A 14,282-nucleotide genomic window follows, 5' to 3' on the forward strand; every position below is an offset into this window, starting at 1 on the left:
GATGGTGGTGGCTGCAGCAAGGATGGTTAGGAAGAGGAAGCTCGCTGCGGCCATGGCGTTGCTCTGGGGTCGGCTAGTGTGTGCTGGCAATGGCATGGAGGGGATGCCGAACGAAAACATGGTCATGGTGCAGTTTTTACTGAAGAACAAGTGTCAAAGGAGAAATGCTGTGTGGTCACAACTTGGGATGAGTCACACGCTAGCTAGCTGGTCCAAGCGAAAACATGGTCATGGTACAGTTTCCATCATAGTATTAACTTTCGGACGCGACTAGGGAGCACACGTGTGCTCCTTATCGTTCCCGAGCACACACCCAAAAAAGGTAAATTTTGTTCTAATGCTATGATGCAAAATTCACTCCAAAATAGGAAAGATCTTGTCCCATGTGTAATTATTACGTGTGTTTAAAATTTTCAAAAAGTCATAACTTTTGAACGAAGCATCAAAATTAAGATTCGTTTTCATCGCTAGATTCTTGGCGACGAGCTCTTCAAAACTAGATCCCATATTGATATGTTTCGACAAACTTTTATTCCTCGGGCAATTTTGGTGCCACGTAGAGGCAACTTTTGTACTACAACAAGCAACTTTTGGTTTGGTTTTTTATCAGATCATTCTGATGTTCTTTTGAGTTGGCTATACGATGACTACCAAATTGCCTATCATCATCTGTAAGTTGCCTACCACAACTATCTATCAACTTTGTTGTTATATGAAGCACCTTGTTGGCCGGTTGCCTGTTATGACTACCTATCCACTCAATGCTCTTATAAAGTTGGCTATCATGACCGTCAAGTTGCCTAGTGTCACCTAGGGAGTTGCTTTTGACGAACTTTTTTTTCTCAAGCAACTTTGCTGCCACAAAGAGGCAATTTTTGATCTACAGTAGGCAACTTTCGGTTAGGCTGTGTATCATGATCACCAATCATCCTAATTTTTTTTGAGTTGTCTACGATGACTATTAAATTGCCTAACATCACCTATAAGTTGCCTAGCATCAACTATGAAGTTGCTTTCGGCAAACTTTTTTTCTGAAGCAACTTTGGTGCCGCGGATAAGGCAACTTTCGTACTACAGTAGGCAATTTTCTGTTAGGTTGTGTATTATGGTTATCTATCATCCCAATATTCTTTTGAAGTTTGCTATGACGACTACCAAATTGCCTAGCATCACCTATAAGTTGCCTAGCGTCAACTATGAATTTGTTTTCGATGAACTTTTTCTCTCAAGCAACTTTGGTGCCAGAGAGAGACAACTTTTATACTACAGTAGGCAACTTTCGGTTAGGTTGTGTATCATGGTCATCTATCATCCTAATGTTCTTTTAAGTTGCCTACAATAACTACCAAATTGCCTAGCATCACTTGAAAGTTGCCTACCTGTGACTACCTATCAACTTTGGTACTACATACATGATGCACCTTGTTGCCAGGTTGCCTATCATGACTACCTATCAACTCAATGCTCTTATAAAGTTGGTTATCATCTCATGACCGTCAATTTACTTAGCATCACCTATGAAATTGCCTTTGATGAAAAAAAATCTCAAGCAACTTTCGTGCCATGGAGGCAACTTTTGTATCAGTAAGCAACTTTCGATTAGGTCGTCTATCATGGTGATCTATCATCCCAATGTTTTTTTGAGTTGACTATGATGACTATCAAGTTACCTACCATCACCTATAAGTTGCCTACCAAGCTTCATACCATCACTTTTTACGAATTAACTAGTACACATTATACAATGAAGTTGCTTTTGTGTGCCACTAAAGTTATCTTTCCATAAACAGAAAAGTTGCTTTGAAAGTGGTGCAAAATTTACCACCCCACATAATTTGGCCTCTTTCCCTGGACAGTAAAAGTGGTGTGAAGTTGTCAACCGCCCAAGCAACTTACGACTTGTCCATATCTCTGGCAAGTGGCCCTTGACCATATTTTCATTTTTTTGTGCTTCTCTCATGCGTGCCCCTGCCCCCGACTTCACCACTATCCCCAACCACGAAATCCCATCGTCATCGAAATCATCGATTCGCCTCCTCCAATCCATAGACAACTCGACATGACCCCCCCCCACTCTTGTTGGGTCTCGGGAGTGGATTTCTAGGGAACTTGCGCAAGCATCTCTAGCAACTACCTATCATGTGTTGCGCTAGTTTTTGTGCGAAAAAACACAACTCTCTCAGGGATGGATCTCTGGGAAACTTGCGCCAGCATCTCTAGCAACTACTTATCATACGTTGGGCAAGTTTTTTGTGAAACCACGTCACTCATGGGAGCGGATCTCTAGGCAAGTCATGTCACTATCTCCCGCAACTAACTATCGCGTGTTGGACATGTTTTGGGCACTTCCCTCCACAGACTCCTATTTAACCTCCCTATGGAACCTCATTGTGGAACGGAGGAAGTACATCGGATGCTATTAGATTTTATACTGCCCAATCAATTAAAGTGTTGTGCTCATCCTGTGGATAGGTAGATGGGTGCATAAGTACGAACCAGATTCACACAAGTGATCTCTCCCTTCCCGCGTCCAGTTACAAAATAGACAAGGGACCGAGCTACGTCCATGAATTACCCCCTGATGTTCAACAATGACTCTAGAGATCCCCCTTTTTTATAGGAAACTTTTACTGAGTGATTTAGGCGAGTATTATTTATATTGAGGCAACTTACTCCATTGGCAATTGCAACCTGTGTGCAAATCACAACAATTTGCTGCTTAAATAATGCTACTGATATAAAGTGTACAAATTTATTTACAGATTGCCTAACTTCACTGCACAGGTAAAGAATTCATAATTCAATGGGCCATCACGTAGATTTTCGGGCAACTACAGTTTACCTAGTAAATGATGGGCAAGTTTTGGTCAATAATAACACAGTATGCAACAAATGATATCCTGGTATCCTTGAGTCATCACTTGTTCCTTGCGAGTTGACCTATCGGAGGAAACAGCACGTATGAGTATGGATTATATTTCACATAAGTTGAGAGGCCTTACAGAAGTAGCTTCGAGCACAACCGTATTGTCTTAACCTCAAAGTTTTACAGCAAAAGACTATCTATTTCTGAACCGATTGAGAAACTGTTGATTCCAAGTCAACAATCTTGAAGAAATTGTTAAAATTTCTTGGAACTAAGAAAATGAAAAATCTGTTTGGATAAGATAAATTTCGTATGCAACACACACAGTGAAGATACTACATCAGAAGCTACATGTTGAACCATGATGCTACTGATTAACTAGGATCTTGTTGCATAATTAATCACATAGCTATTAAGCAGTTAAAACACACCTGAAAGGGAAAATTTGGTGTTCCAAAAGCAGAATGCAGCTCCGCCAGTGGTGAGCACCTTGTGGACTTCGAGCTATGGAGAATTGCACATTCATGCAAAGGATTGAGTCAGAAGCAGTAGTAATGGGCGAAATCCAAAATGGCACGTACATGATCTAGCTTACCTGAGAAAACGACTTTGCGCAGTGTTGGCTTTCAAAATAAATAACATGAAGAGTAAATGTTGTGTTGTTATGAATGCATCTTCCCTCCATGCATATTAGATTGCATTTGTCTAAAACAAAAAATATAGGCAAGTGACATTTGTGTGTTTTGGGGCAAATTAAGTGTAATCATCAGGCAAAAAGTTTGTGTTTTTTCGCAGGCTACTTTGATTTGTAATAAAAAAACACAACAAGTTGTTGGTGCCATTTTTTGGGGCAAATTCAGTGCAATCAGCAAGAAAGCAAAAATAAATCTCCTGCTTTTTGGGACAAGAACTGTTAAGCAAAGTTTAGCAAGTCTTTAGGCAAATTGTTTTTGTGATGTTGGCAAACCACATAAAGCTTTTTGCAGGCACCAGGCTAATCCCTGGGTGATCACAATGAAGTTTTTTTTTCGTCCGAATTGTACCTGAGAAGTAAGTGATAAAGCTTTTTTGCCTGGGCATGATTTTGTTTTCTCAGTGTGTAGATTGCATGAAGTCCTGGTTGGGGGAAATAGGAAAAAATTCAGAAGTAAGTCCTGTTGCGTGTTGTAGGCAAAATACATACTACTTCCAGGCAAGTTTTGTAGATTACCTGGGAACACATGATGAATCCTATCCCAGTAGTTAGCTATGATTGAGTATGTTGAGAAATGAGAAATTTCAGCGCTCCCTTGTAACTGCAACCCAACGGCCCCTGCAATGAAATTGTCCGGTGAATTGCGATGTGCAAAGGATGTAAACTATCTGAACATTGATTAAAGGATGTAGAGGTTGATCTATCGTTCGGTGCTTCTGAAAAAGATGTCAAAGGAGTGCAAATGATGCGAAGACTGTAGAATGTGGACGCATGTGCACCTGTTCTTAAAAGCTGTGTTGTTGCTCTCGTGTACTTGCTTTGAAGTTTGGTGTGCACCGTGTTTCAGTTTCAGTGTCAGCAAAAACACAAGAACAGCAAAGCACACATCAACCTACGCACAGCTCACAAATCAAGTTGGTGCGAGCCGTCGAGCGAGCGAGGAACACAGCCCATGATGCGGCACTCGGGTAAGCCGTCGCAGGTGCAGCTGATTGACGCGGTCTGCGCGAACGACCCGAACCAGTCCAGCTTCCCGCACGGGTCCTTCAGGGTTACCTTCGCGCCATACCAGAACCCGAGACCACCGCTTCAGGGCGGCCGTTGCAAGAGGAGGCGACGGATCGGCCCTTGGTGCCGGCGGACAACACGGACGAGCCGCTGCGGGCTGACCTGAGCACCAGATCGCCCTCCAGCGTGGGCTCCGTGGCGGCCGTCCCCGATGGAGCCGCGACGGTTAGCTGACCCAAACTCCAGATCCTGGAAAGAGGGGGAGGAGACGGCGGCGCGGCTGCTCTGTATCCCCCGCCGACCGGCTTGCCGGACTCCTCTTCTCTGCCATCTCCCCCTCGACCTCCCGGGCGTCGTCGCCGGCGCTCCTCTGCTCGACGGGGAAAAGGGGATTGGGCTAGTGTGTTTTTTTCTGAGAGATAGCGAAGCAGTTTCGCTGTGTGCCCAAGCGGTTTAATTAACTCGGACGATTCGCTCCGACCGTGGCACACCTGGCGATCGTGATTGCGGATCCGACGGCGCGCAGGCCTGTGTGCTCGGGAGAACTAATCAACACAGCTGCACTTTTTAGAATTTAGGTTAACTTTCCAAGGAGAAAAATTTGCAGGGGCTATCAGCTACCACAGATGTGACTGTCAGTCTATCACTCTCTTGTAGACCAAAGACCTGAACAATCATGTTTCGAATTAATTAAATATTTTTTCTTAGGAATCCCAATCAAATAAATTGGTGGAGGATCTTGGCCTAGCCACATGGTGGGTCGACTACTTTGAGGCGACACGTGATGACCGCAACCACGAAGGGAAGCTTCTGCTAGCCCAGTGCAAAGCTAGCCTTCATCTATACAAACCACACGATCCATCTATACTTTGATGGGTTCAGCAATCACTACTAGGGAAAAGTTTATAGGCAGGCGCTTACTAGTAGCGCGCTTTATAACACACGCTACTGGTACTTACTAGTAGCGCGGGTTTATACCCCTCGCTACTACTAAGTTGATAGTAGTAGCGCGGGTTTATATCCCTCGCTACTACTAAGTGATCTCTACCGCCGCCGTCCCCCTCCCTCCGGGACATTGCCATAGTAGTAGCGGGGGGTATAAACCTGCGCTACTACTAAGTTGATAGTAGTAGCGCGGGTTTATACCCCTCGCTACTACTAAGTGGCGTGCCCCCTGGGACATGCCATAGTAATAGCGAGGGGTATAAACCGGCGCTACTACTAAGTACAAGGTAGGTGAAGTCCCCATATCCTGGGCCGAATCCCTCCTCTCTCCCTCACTCTCCCCCCTCTCTTCAAGGTAGAGAGCTCCTGCCCAGGCACATCTCCTCCTCCATGGCGCCCAACGAGTCTGCCTCCTCGCGTCGCTGGCGTCCAAGAGCAGTAGTATCTAGGGTTGTAGTTATCTCTTGTAACAACCTTGTAGTTATCTCTTTGTAACCCTAGCGGCAGCCCTAGAGGCGCCCTATATATTGATCCTGCGACCACCGCATTAGGTGTGTCGATCCAATCTCTCATCTCCCTGTTTCACAACACCATCGATCTATACTTTGATGGATGGATTCAGCAACCAGCACCAGCAACGCACGCGTACACTTTATTTGGGAGTGCCTATGCCTCACGCGACTGAGAATTTGTACTCCATCTGCCACCCGTCTGACCGGTATATTAATCGATGGAAGGAGACTTTCTCGTCGGCGATGAAGGCATATGTGGCGAATTCGTCAATCTCAAGATGATGTGTCGGCTCAGTCTCTAGGTGCTCATAGGAAAAGTGTGTGTGCATGCGATCGTTCATAGGGACGAGTGTACGTGCGTATAGCGTCTGCGTCTGTACTGTGTAAAAAGAAAAATGCTTTATTTATTATATATGAGTAACTATGCTCAGGCGACTGTAAATTCTCAATCGGCCTACAACCCTTCTGATCGATGAACTAATCTTGTCGTTCGTATCCTGACCTCGTACGTTTTCAGTGCGTACGTGGGCTTGTATTTTCCATTATTCTTGCTTTTTTTGTCTGGCCTTGTAATTTATGTTGCTGTTCTACGATAGTCAGTCTAACACTGTCATGTCTGATCCCCGTTGTGTTTGTATCAGTCTGTTGTCCTAGCACCATCTACAAAGAGCGAGAAGAAAGTAAGGAACATCTTGGAAGGGCTATGCGGCAATGCCAACAGGTATATTTCTTAACAGAGGGAGTATCTAACAAGAAGTTGCTCATGCATGGTTACATTTTGTCGAAAGGTAATAAAAACGTGCTTCGGCAAAATTAGTCCCACATCTTATGATCCAAAATAACCATCTCAGCAAGCAATGGGACCTTGCACATTACGTGGCATAAGAAATCCAAGTAGTTCTGAATAATATTACACCATTAATGGGTATGCCATAGCAGGATACATATATTTTATGAGACGAAACCTTGTGGCATGCACAACTTCCACCGGCGGTACAAAGATACAATACGACACATCAGCAAGTTCTGAATGGTAAAGTGTTTGACAATACAATATAGAAATAAGTTCTTCAGGCCCTTTAATCTTGTAGCGATATCTTTGGTACTTGTAGCTTAAGTCACACCCGTGGTCTGAACCACTTTTGCCAAGTAACAATAGAAACGACATAAAACCTGTCATATAGCCTGTCGAGTAGCCCAAAATAAGCATACCTCCATCTCGTCATGAAGAGAAGTCCAAAAAACACCATCCAAGCACCCGCCACAAAACCAATAATTGACCCAAGAAGAAAATCTATTTGAGACAAGCCATCTTCAGGCAACCTTGTTGGATCTTTGTTGGTTGGCGGATCTGTAGGAGGACCAGGACATTGCATTGGAATTGGATGTCCACAAAGACCGGGATTTCCAACATACATAGAAGCTGGATCATCTGTATTGAGGGTGTCAAGTTGATGCCCCGAGGGTATTCTTCCAGACAGATTATTGTATGACAAGTTTAAATAGCCCAGGTATGTCAAATCTGATAAGCTCTTGGGGATTTCACCAGCTAGTTTGTTCCTCGAGAGGTCAAGAGACTCCACTAATTGAAGTATGCCAATATTATACGGGATATTTCCACTCAACAAGTTTGATGATAAATTCAAACTTATGAGACCAACAAGGGAGCTTAGTTTCTCAGGGATTTCTCCAGTCAAATTGTTGCGAGACAAATCAATGCTCATCAAATATACAATATTCTCTCCATACTCAATCACTTTTCCTTTCATGACAACCGTGAAGCTGCCATTAGCCGTTCCCATACGAAGTGAACGGTACTCACCAATTTCTTCTTCTTCAAAGGGATCACGAAATATTGTATCAGTGCTACTCAAAGCTTTCAAGTTTTCTATATATGGCGGTATGACCCCAACAAAGTTATTATCGGATAAATCAAGAATACAAATAGCATGAAGTCCCATGATTTCAACTGGAATGTGACCAGAAAAGTTGTTTGATCCTAACCGTAGCATAACCAAACCGGGCATGGCTTTGCTGATCCACCCAGGCAACTCTCCAGTGAATCTATTTTGAGTTAGATCGAGGAAAATAAGACTCGGACATTGTCGTAGGAGCAGAGGAAATCCACTTGAAAAATTGTTATAGCTTAGGATAAGAGTAGTGATTTTCAAAAAGGAACTCACTGAAATGAATTTTGTAGAGTTATTGCCTGATGAGTTCTGCTGTTTCAGCTCTTTTTGGCCACAATCAGGAAGTTCCTTTGAAAGCAGATTGTTTGAAAGATCTAAGATCCGCAATTTCTGCAATCGACAAATCGACGTTGGAATAGTCCCAGATATAGCATTGGAAAACAGAACTGCAACTTGCAAATTCTGAGCTCCTAAATCTTCTACAAACCCATTTAAGAAGTTTCTGGATATGTCCAATAACTTAATTGTCCTTGGTAACTTGGGTATCAAACCTGTCAGTAGATTTGACTGCATCAAAAGTGTGACCACTGACATGAACTCCAGATTGATTGGTAAGTCGCCGCTTAGTTGATTCAGGGAGATGTCCAACCATGTAACTTCAGCAAAGGTAGTCCAAAACCAATCTGGTACCCTATCAACTAGACCTGTGTTTGAAATCATAAGTTCACGAATGCCCTTCTGCCAATGAAGCCATTTAGGAAACTTGGGACCCAAAAGACAAGATGATAAACATGCTGATTCCAATTTGAACGGAGGTACCCAATGCGAGTCGATAATAACTTCCAAATTATTATCAGAAAAGTCAATGTACTTTAAATTCATCAAACCAATAAAATGATCTTCTGTTATCACACCACTCAAGGTGTTGTTTCCAAGGTCTAAGTAAGTCAATTTTGTAAGTGTGCCGATCTCCACAGGCACTGAACCGCTCAAGTTGTTGTGCCTCAGGTCTAAGTAAGTTAAATTTGCAAGCACGCCAATGTCCATAGGCACTGAACCACTCAGTTTGTTGTGACTCACTTGAAGTATGTTTAAGCTAGTTAGGTTTGACACAAATTGTAATGTTGTGCCAGTGATATTGGCACTATCCAGAATCAACTGTTGCAAATTCTTCCAAGAGCAGCTGGGTATCGAGTCTATCACCTCTTTCATGTCTGTGCTGATGTTGTTGCCAGTGAGATCTAGTGACTTCAGATTACACATTGTTTTCAGTGCTCCTGGTATCATCCCATCAACGTTGTTGAATCCAAAGTCGAAGTTCTCTAACAGGGTCAAGTTTCCCAGCTTGTTAGCAAACGTGCCTGATAATTGACATCCTGCTAACCGTAGGCTCTTGAGGCTAGTTACACCCCCTAACCAGTTGGGTGTACCTGGACTGCTGAATTGGTTACCAGAGAGGTCAAGCTCTTCAAGAACTGTAAGGTTGTGGTGTACAAACGACGATGGTACAGTAAGGCCACAGCAAAACAAAATCAGTACCGCCAAATTAGGAAGTACTTCGACCCTATGGACCCAATCAGCGACTCCGGTGAGGTCGACCCAACGCATGTTAAGATGCTCTAGCGAGTGGAGACGCGCTAACCAAGATATATCATTTGAGTAAAGGCCAAAAATATCGCCTTGTATGTCAAGCTGCACTAGGTTGGAGAGGTTGCCTAGCTGAGGTGGCACTAGGCCATGAAAATCCATGTTGGAGAGGTTGAGGTAAGTCAAACTCTGGAGAGATCCCAAGAACCCCGGCATAGCCTTTGCATCTCCAAGGAGATAGTTCTGGCTAAGATCGAGATACTTGAGGCGTCGGAGAGCAAGCAACGAAGAAGATACCTGTCCTCGCAGCGAGTGGTTTTCAGGGTCATAATCGGAATAATAATCCTGTACTGAATCATCATAGCGGAGGTCGAGCTTGATGACGTGGCCTGTCCGGCGACTGCAGGTGACGCCGCTCCACTGGCAGCAGTCATGTGCACCTTGCTGCCATGAGATGAGACGATTGCCCGGGTCGCCTGTGATGCCGGCCTTGAAGGAGAGCAGCCCCCGTTGGATCTGGATGTTCTGCTCGCGTTGATGGCGACGGAGGAGGAGGTGGCGGTGGTGCTGGCTGTAGCTAGGATGACGGTTAGCAAGAGGAAGCTTGCTGCAACCATTTCGTTGCTCCGGGCTCGGCTGGAGGGCACGCCGAACGGAAACATGGTGGTCAGGGCTCAGGGGCATGTCAAGTGTGTGTCGAAGAAGAAAACTGCATGTGTCGTGTCTTGTTTTTTTTAGAAAAAGGAGGATGACCCCCGGCTTCTGCATCTGAGCGATACATACAGCCACTTTATTAATTATTCTTACAAGACCTTACAAAGTAATACAACAGTAAAACTAAAGCCGCCGTCTAAGCACCTCTATCCAGCTGATGAAGGGGCGCAGATAGTCTGAGCCTAATACCAAACAATGTGCCGTGTCTTGTAGGGGCTACCACAACTTTGGGTTGGGTGATACGCTAGTTGCAGCAATCAGTTGTGTATGGTTGTGTGGTCATGGTACAGTTTTCACAACTTTGTATGGACAGTCAAATCGAAGTAGAAAAAAATGGCCGGGTGCCGTGTCTGCTAGGGGATACGGGCTACCACGACTTTGCATGGGTGACACACACACACACGCACACTAAGTTGGGCCAATCAGCTGTTGCCGTCACTCCAGCACTCTCCTATTGACCGGGAAGGCCTAAGCGTTCATGTTTCAAACCAATCAAATAAGTTACTAGTGGAAGAGTTCACCGAAGACCTAAACATTCATATGTTGTAATCAAATGGAACTAACTCCCAACCTATTTGAATCAGCAAGTCAGTTTGTTAGAACACCATAGATGGTTCGGAAGACAAATTCAGATGGTATTCTGAATCCTCAAAAATAAAATAAAAAGGATGCGTTCAAACTCGTTTTTGGCAAACCTCTAGTCAAACGAGACACTCTACCATGACAAGCACCTCGGGTGAGGCGCACTCGAGAAGGTACTCAAAACGTGAAGAATTGGCAAGAAACACTCGGGAGCAAGACTCACAGGGGTATGGCAGTGACCAATTCTAGCTCCCCCAAGGCAATACAAGCTGCCATGCCCCAATCGTCAAGCGACTCATCGACTCGGTTCGATATTCAAGTCGGCATGCCGTCATGTCCATGTTGGCAGGCTCTACCTGGTATATGCCGTCATGTTTCAGCCGGCAGGTTCTATCAGGCCGATGTTATGCCTAGTCAGCAGGAGGCCATCGTGCTCCACACGGATTGTTGTTATACCTGTTCAGCAAGCCATCATGCTTAGCGTCGATTCGTCCCACAATCAAGCATACCAGCCGGTTATATTGATAGCTCGAGGACTTGGAGGACAGCATATGGAAACTTGCACCAGAACGCTCCGAAGATGGCCTCAAAGGAAGAAGTGCTCAACGTGAAAGTTGTGCGGATCGTCGAGACATATAACTTTGCGTTTGGAGTCATAGCGATCCGGGTTAGTATGCAACTTGCAGAGTCATGACCTGGGCTTCGGCTTCGCGGCGCCACGCCTCCTCCTTCTCCTCAAACTCGTGTGCCTTGATGAGGCCCTGCTCGAACAGGACGTTGCCGATCTCCTCCTCCCGGCGCCGGGCCACCTCCTCTTCCTCCCACGCACCGCATGCTAGGATGGCAGCCTCCATCGCATCCGCCTTCGCCGAGGGGAGGAAATCCTCCGGCCCGGCTACGCCACCGCCAAGCCTCTCCGGTTCCGCCTCGAGCTCCATCCTCACCGCGCGGCCCCGCAGGAGCTCCTCCAGCTCCCTTTTCACCGAGGTGAGCGGTGTACGGGAGCTCGAGGCACCGCTGGAGGAGCTGCCCAGGACGGAGGAGCCGGAGGACAGCCCGCGACGGAGGAGCGCCTGGCCGCGGTCGTACTCCTTTGTCTCGCGGCGGAGGAGCGACGGCAGCGGCGAGAGCCCGCGGTTGGTGTACTTGCGGGCGGCCCTTTTCCTCGTGCCGTCGGTGAGGACACACCGCCGACGCTCGGGGTCGTCGCCACCACCGGCGCCGCGGCTGCCGACTACATTCTGCGCCACATCACTGGGGTTTGAGGTCACCGGCGGCGAGAAATCGGGGCGGGGATTTTGGATTTGCGGCGGTGCGCGGATAGGGTTCCGACCTGTATCCCAGCCGCAAAACCTGTACATATACCGCGTGGTGGTGGTGGGGGTCGTTTGTGGGCCACTGTAAAAACGTTTACGGGCCGGGTGACTGTACTGGCTCTGGTCTGGCCCAAAAAACGGGTCAAACCCGTATACTCGCCGGAATTTTACAGGCTGACCCTTTTTAAGGGGTCTGCTAGAGATGCTCTTAGGGGCTTAAAAACCTGTTGTAGAGTTGAGGGGGTATTTGATATCAATGGCCACGTTTGAGGGGAAAATCTATACTTTTCTCAAAGAAAAACACTGCGTAGACTGCAGCCAAGCCGACGCCCCAGGTCCAAGCTTGTAAGCCCACATGTTGCAGGACTCGAGCGTTCTTGCTTCCTCGCACAGTTGTACAATGTTACCATCCCGCTGTTCGTTAAAAAAAATGTTACCATCCCGCCGGTCGTTCCCACCTTGAGGCAGAAGCAGAACAGAGACGAGGAGGCATTCCCAAATTTCTTGTCAATGGATGAGCCCTAGGGACTTGGCAAACGGTGATCGTAGGTCGCAGCCGGCCGGCGGAGGCCGGCAACAGGGCGCCCCGCATCACGGTGTGCGGCATGGGTACCCCTCTCCCAGGTCGTGCGACGCTGGCGCTGAGCCGCTAGGCGAGGATTTCAATTTTCATCTCCTTTAAACATCTTTTAAATTTTGTTTTTTCTATCAAGGTTTGAATTTGTTTGAACAAGCTTAATTCAGATATTGTTTGTTAAAATTTCAATACATGTATCGATTGATCAACTGTACATTTCGATTGGTGCAAAATGAGGATGATAGAAGACATTGCATCTATTTTTTGGATCCTAGTTTTTGCAAAGTAGAAACGTAATTAAGAATTTTGATATGCTTGAAAGACCTTATCGATCTCTCATTTTGATAAATCCTATAATAGAATGTTTGGTATATCATTTATTTAGCAAAAGAAAAAATGTTCATTGGACCACCCTGATTCGGATTCCTGGCTACGCCACTGAGATGGCATTGTAGTGATCGACTGCGCACTGACAAAGAGTGTCAGGATCTCACCATTATTCTTCAGTTTTGTCAGGCTTTCGACTCATACAAGCAACAAGCAACGAGCTTAGTACGTAGGGCGATTGGGCGCGACAAGCAACGAGAAAAGTAAGGCGATGGGATGGTCCAGAGAGCTATTTTACCGTTTTGGGTTGATCCAGCATCTCATATATAACTTTTCGTTTTACCTTTGCTCAAGGCTTAAGTGGGATAAATGTAATCATAGACTTAATCTTAAACTCGTGGCTCTGGACTTGATTATTAAGAAATACTCCCTCTGTAAACTAATATAAGAGCATTTAGATCACTAAAATAGTGATCTAAACACTCTTATATTAGTTTACGGAGGGAGTATATGATTTAGATAGAACCTAGAATGGAAATATATTATGGAGTACGTACTCCTTAGCCTTGATGAGGCTGAACAAATCTTTGCAGCTTTTTTTGTTGAATAGGCAACTTTAAGCCGTGGTTACAATTAAAAGATGTCATCTTATGTAAGGTAATTTCTGCTTTCTTTAGCCTCCGGTTTGCAAATGGACACATGTACTACATACTACATTATAAAATTGTATGATGCAAATATTTATATATTGTCATCGGACCTCATGCCACTAGATGAGCTATTATAAAAAAGGTAAAAATCCAAAACGGTAAAAAAACATTTTTTGTCTCATGTTATTCAAGTCATCGAGTGCAGTGCTCTCACCCCACCAACATCATGATCGAAAGACACAATCCTATCTGTTAACAATCCCATCTATGAACAGAATTAATGGTTGATCATGCTGACACTTTCTTAGTCTTGGTTGTTCATGGTAGTTTACTTAGTATAACACACACCTCCAAATTACTTTATTTAGTCATATGTAGTGGTCTTACTTTGCTGCACATTCCAAATTAATTTGCTCAGTCACCTTATAGTAGAATTTGTCAAGGCATGTCTTAAAATAAGCAAAACAGAGACTAATGTAATGAACTAGCTTGGCGTGACTAATGTAATGAACTAGCTTGTTAAACCTTGTTATTAGTAGCTTCTGATCATCATGCAGCATAATGCATCTCATGTCATGGCTTCATCATCATCCT

At 45.0% G+C, this 14,282-nt stretch overlaps 1 pseudogene; it reads right to left on the minus strand.

Annotated features, from left to right (window-relative positions):
• Positions 1–6,921: 6,921 nt before the first annotated feature.
• On the minus strand, positions 6,922–10,139 carry LOC119349443 (annotated as a pseudogene).
• Between the last annotated feature and the right edge of the window lie 4,143 nt (positions 10,140–14,282).

This window comes from Triticum dicoccoides, chromosome 1A (assembly GCF_002162155.2).
Source record: "Triticum dicoccoides isolate Atlit2015 ecotype Zavitan chromosome 1A, WEW_v2.0, whole genome shotgun sequence".
Taxonomy (NCBI): domain Eukaryota; kingdom Viridiplantae; phylum Streptophyta; class Magnoliopsida; order Poales; family Poaceae; genus Triticum; species Triticum dicoccoides.